The 6,000-nt window shown below is 39.2% G+C and overlaps 1 protein-coding gene across 1 annotated transcript in view; it reads right to left on the reverse strand.

Moving 5' to 3' along the window:
- Positions 1-6,000, reverse strand: part of SCD5 (stearoyl-CoA desaturase 5) — a 53,959-nt gene that overhangs the window by 47,274 nt on the left and 685 nt on the right. The gene's annotated exons all lie outside the window — the stretch shown is intronic.

Raw genomic sequence — 6,000 nt, forward strand, 5'->3', positions numbered from 1 at the left:
TTGTCCAATACACAATGAGGGCTTTAGTGGGTATATATCTATATACAGTGATCCCTCGGTTAGCGCGGGGGTTACGTTCCAAGACCTCCCGCGCTAACCGATTTCCGCGTTATACTGGATGCGGAAGTAAAAACACCATCTGCGCATGCGCGCCCTTTGTTCCATGGCCGCACATGCGCAGAAGGTGGAGCGACGCAAGTTCGGAGGCTGGCAATGCAATGGTGATTTTTCCGGGCTCCTCGCCGCTACCCACAGGGCAGCGCTGGCGGCAATGGCAACCCTCCCTCCTTCCCTTCTCTCCCTCCCTCCTTCCCTCCTTCCTTCCTCTCACCGGCTTTCTTGGGGCAGCGCTGGCGGCAATGGCAATGGCAACCCTCCCTCCTTTTGCTGATTTTGGCCAATCAGCAATCAGTATGACGTCATCGGGCGGGAAAAACCGTGGTGTAGGAAAAAAAAACGCGGACTTATTTTTTAATTAATATTTTTTGAAAAACCGCGTTGCAGCGTTTCGCGCTAATCGAGAACGCGCAAATCGAGGGATCACTGTACACATAGTAAAATACATGATGAAGGTTATAGAGGAGATACTCATAGTAAAATATATCTAAGAAATAATAGAAAAGAAGGTATAATAATAGAACATATCAATGAAAGAATAGAAGAAGAGATATAGGAATGGAAGAAAGGTATAGGAGATATAGGAGAGCAATAGGACAAGGGACGGAAGGCACTCTAGTGCACTTGTACTCGCCCCTTACTGACCTCTTAGGAATCTGGATAGGTCAACCATAGATAATCTAAGGGTAAAGTGTTGGGGGTTTGGGGATGACACTATGGAGTCCGGTAATGAGTTCCACGCTTCGACAACTCGGTTACTGAAGTCATATTTTTTACAGTCAAGTTTGGAGCGGTTAATATTAAGTTTAAATCTGTTGTGTGCTCTTGTGTTGTTGTGGTTGAAGCTGAAGTAGTCGCCGACAGGCAGGACGTTGCAGCATATGATCTTGTGGGCAATACTTAGATCTTGTTTAAGGAGTCTTAGTTCTAAACTTTCAAGGCCCAGGATTGAAAGTCTAGTCTCGTAGGGTCTTCTATTTCGAGTGGAGGAGTGAAGGGCTCTTCTGGTGAAGTATCTTTGGACATTTTCAAGGGTCTTAATGTCTGAGATGCGATATGGGTTCCAAACAGATGAGCTGTATTTGAGGATGGGTCTGGCAAAAGTTTTGTAAGCTCTGGTAAGTAGTGTGAGATTGCCAGAGCAGAAGCTACGTAGGATTAGGTTTACAACTCTTGAAGCCTTCTTGGCTATATTGTTGCAGTGGGCTTTTTTTTTTTTCCTTTTGTTATTAGTATACCGAGGTCTTTAACCGAGTGGGGTTATGAGAATGAGATGGGAGATTAGAAATGTGTTGTTTCCCCAAGAGAAAAAATGTTATTATTGCAAGGGGGGAGAAAAGACGGTTCATTCAATAAAATTAACAAAATTAAGACTTGTACTTTGGAGGAGCCAAAATTCATTTGCAACATTCATTCGTAACCAAGATTCCTTCGCTAAGTTTTCCAAAAATTATTCATTTAGTTTTTGGAAAAAGGATGATAGTTTCTGGAAAAAGCATGATCCTTGCTATAAAAAAAAACTTTTTTAAAAGAAAAGCCCAACAAATCTTTTTGGAAAATATAGGCCCAACGGACCAGTTCATTATTTCTTTGGGTCTTTATAAAACAGTTTGTCCATCTTATACCTTCTGGCAGCTTACAAAACTATAAACAACAAAAATGTATATTACAGAACATTCCCATATGCTAAACCTGGCATCTCGTAACACCTCCTCCTCTTCAACCGATAAAAAGCTCGTTATAAATTGTTTTAATAATAGAAGGAAAGAAATCCCACTACCACCATGATGGTAGAAGGGAAAATACTTAACCTGGTTTTGTTACTGGGTCCATCACATATGATTGCCCTCTGATGGTTTAGGCCAGGGGTGTCAAACTCAATTTCATTGAAGGCCACATTCATAATTTGACATATGCTCAACATTGGACAAGTGAAAAAAATCCCGGAAGAAGGGATGGTAATTAAAAAGGTGATGGATTGTGCAGAGCTGGATATGCTATCAAGAAAACCAAAAGGGAAGGAGGATTCGGGTTATTATAAAATATGGGAAAACTTTTATAATTGGCTAAAAGAAAGAAAGAAAGAAAGGATAAAACAAAAGAAATTAAATTAAACAATGTCGTTTGGCGGGACCCAGAGGAAGAGCCTTCTCTGTGGCGGCCCCGACCCTCTGGAACCAACTCCCCCCAGAGATTAGAATTACCCCCACCCTCCTCGCCTTTCGTAAGCTTCTTAAAACCCACCTTTGCCATCAGGCATGGGGGAATTGAGATATTCTTTCCCCCTAGGCCTTTACAATTTATGCATGGTATGTTTGTATGTATGTTTGGTTTTATAATAAGGGTTTTTTAGTTGTTTTAGTATTGGATTGTTATATACTGTTTTTTATTACTGTTGTTAGCTGCCCCGAGTCTACGGAGAGGGGCAGCATACAAATCCAATAAATGAATGAATGAATGAATGAATGAATGAATGAATGAATGAATAAAATAAACAAAACAAACAAACAAACAAAGCACCCAGTGGGCTGGATCTGGCCCCCGGGTCTTAAGTTTGACATCCCGTTCTAATCTCCGGGGGGAGTTGGTTCCAGAGGGCCGGGGCCGCCACAGAGAAGGCTCTTCCCCTGGGGCCCACCAAATGATATTGTTTGGTTGACGGAACTGGAGAAGGCCCACTCTGTGGGACCTTATCGGCTGCTGGGATTTGTGCGGTAGAAGGCGGTTCCGGAGGTATTCTGGTCCAATGCCATGTAGGGCTTTAAAGATCATTACCAACACTTTGAATTGTGACCGGAAACTGATCGGCACAGTAAGATTTTTGACAAAGTAGACCATAACCTACTACTAAATAAACTAGAAAAATATGGGATGGACAGCAACACCTCCAGATGGATTCATAATTTGGCTAACTAACCGCACTCAACGTGTAGTGCCCAATGGAACTATATCTACATGGAGGGATGTATGCAGTGGAGTACCCCAAGGCTCTGTTTTAGGCCCAGTACTCTTCAACATCTTCATCAATGACTTGGATAAGGGTGTAGATGGGGAACTTATCAAATTTGCAGATGACACCAAACTGGCAGCAATAAATAGCCAACACTCCAGAAGATAGGTGCAAAATACAGAAGGATCTTGACAAACCTGAACAATGGGCGCTATCTAACAAAATGAAATTACATGGTGAAAAAAGTAAAGTTCTACATTTAGGCAAGAAAAACAAAATGCACAGGTACATTCTATGTGGTACATTGCTCAACAGTAGTAACTGTGAGAGGGATCCTGGAGTCCTAGTGGACAACCATTTAAATATGAGCTAGCCGTGTGCAGCAGCTGTCCAAAAAGCCAACACAGTTCTAGGCTGCATTAACAGAGGGAGAGAATCAAGATCACATGAAGTGTTAATGCCACTTTATAAGGCCTTGGTAAGGCCGCCCTTGGAATGCTGCATTCAGTTTTGGTCGCCACGATGCAAAAAGGATATTGAGAGTCTAGAAAAAGTGCAGAGAAGAACAACAAAGATGATTAGGAGACTGGGGGCTAAAACATATGAAGAAGGGTTGCAGGACCTGGGCAAAGCTGGTTTAATGAAAAGAAGGACCAGAGGAGAGATTATAGCAGTCTTCCAGTATCTCAGGGGCTGCCACAAAGGAGTCAACCTATTCTCCAAAACACCTGAAGGCAGAACAAGAAGCAATGGGTGGAAATTAAACAAGGAGAGAAGTAACTTAGAACTAAGGAGAAATTTCCTGATAGTCAGAACGGCTGATCAGTGGAACAGCTTGACTCCAGAAGTTGTGAATGCTCCAACACTGGAAGTTTTAAAGCAGATGTTAGATAACTGTCTGTCTGAAGCAGTGTAGGGTTTCCTGCCTAAGCAGGGGGTTGGACTAGAAGACCTCCAAGGTCCCTTCCAACTCGTTGTTGTTGTTATTATAATAATTATTATAATTATAATTATTATTATTATAATATTGGAGAGGGGCAGCATACAAATCTAATAAATAGATAGATAGATAGATAGATAGATAGATAGATAGATAGATAGATAGATAGATAAATTGGCAAACAGTTGTAAGAAGGGAGCAGAGAACAAAACACACAATGGGGATACATATTCTGGAATTATAAGAGAAACATATTTTCAATCCACCCAAAAGGGAAATATAGACTTACTTCTCTTTGACAATGCTATGGAAAGAGACCTAGTCAAGTACGGTATTTCCTCAAACCAGCACATTCTGAATCCTGATCTGCCTGATTATCTTAGAAAAATGTCGTATTCTGGAAACCTGGGCCATTTTGTACGTATTTCCATTGGCTTTGTTTTGTCCTTCAGTCCTTCATTATTTCATGCTTTATTCCCTTTACTCCCATCATTATATATATATTTGTAGAAACCTTTTTGCATTTATATCAGTCTGCAAAGCATAGATGGAAATAAGAGCAAGCTAAATCTAGATATATAGTTATTCGGCAGCAAAGGAAAAAAGACAATCACGGTGCACAAACATGTTCTTTTTATACAGTTTGCAAAGGACTAAATTTAGTCGGGTGTCGCCTTTTAAATCACTTTTCACATCTTGGTGTGAAATTTGGTTTGCAAGGTTAGCACCGAATTAAATCAAACGTCTTGGCAGCAGATAGCACCCAGCATCAGATTGAGTTATCTCCCTGCATTGTCCCAAATTAAAGGAGCTGGCGACACAATAAGAAAAATATCCAGAAAGAAGAATATTGACCTTAGCTGCAGGAAATACACAGAAAAATCTTTAATATTGGCTTTGTTTTTCAAAAGCATAAAGCGCAACTATTGAGACTTGCAATTATTCATCAGCTTTCTGAAATTATCTTTTCTCAGTACTGAAAGCCGCTACCCTATAATTAATTACCTGGAAATAAATTCATTTTATTCAGTGGGACTATTAAGTAGACATGTATAGGTTTTCACTATGGTTACAATCTGACACATCACAAAGTGAAAACTGAACAAGTGCTAGAGAATTTAACCAAAAAAAAAAAAAGATTTCCAATAAGAACCACCTGCTAAAGGAAAACAAAAAACATACCAAAAACCAGCTTCTAAAAAAATATAGAATTCTTACAAATTGGTGAGAACAACCTCACCTCATGAATTTTAAATATGGAAACAGGTTTCTTTATGATAACACTTTCCTATTCATATTGCCCCTATTCTCAAAACTGTACTACTCCTTTATAATACAAAATATTTATGAGATGCTGTACTGTATTTATTTTTTTAGGGTTTTTTTTTAACCGTAAGGTTGGATGGACGTAGCCCATGCAGGCGATCTCAAAGGGGGCGTTTACAAGGTCAATTCTTGCAGATTTGTTACCTTTGGGCTATTCTTTTGTCGAAATAACCCTGCAATTATAAGATTAATCAGGATTCATGCTGTGATCAGGCCCTTAGATGAGTTTTTTAAAAAAATCCCTGATATTTTAATCTGTTAGGGAAAGGACCAAAAGAAGATTTCGCTTATTTAATCTGGATGAGTTTGATCTTTCAAATGTTTCAAAAGAAGGAATCGTATTTTCTGGAACAAAACTGGATTTTTTAACCTACTCTCCAGTCCTTTTGTACCTGTAAGCCAAAATAACAACAACAACAACAACAATAATAATTTTTCTACATTGTACATCTTAAGAAGGTACTTGATTGATACCTACGATGCTGACAGTAACCCTTATCAACCGTTAGCACCAGTCAATGGTATTTGTGATGTATTGTACAATGTTCAGTTGATTGTGTTTCATGTTTAATGAATGATGATGATGATGAAGCTAATAATAATAATAATAATAATAATAATAATAATAATTATTATTATTATTATTATTATTATAGAATAAATATAG

The sequence above is a fragment of the Erythrolamprus reginae genome, chromosome 7 (assembly GCF_031021105.1).
Source record: "Erythrolamprus reginae isolate rEryReg1 chromosome 7, rEryReg1.hap1, whole genome shotgun sequence".
Taxonomy (NCBI): Eukaryota; Metazoa; Chordata; class Lepidosauria; order Squamata; family Dipsadidae; genus Erythrolamprus; species Erythrolamprus reginae.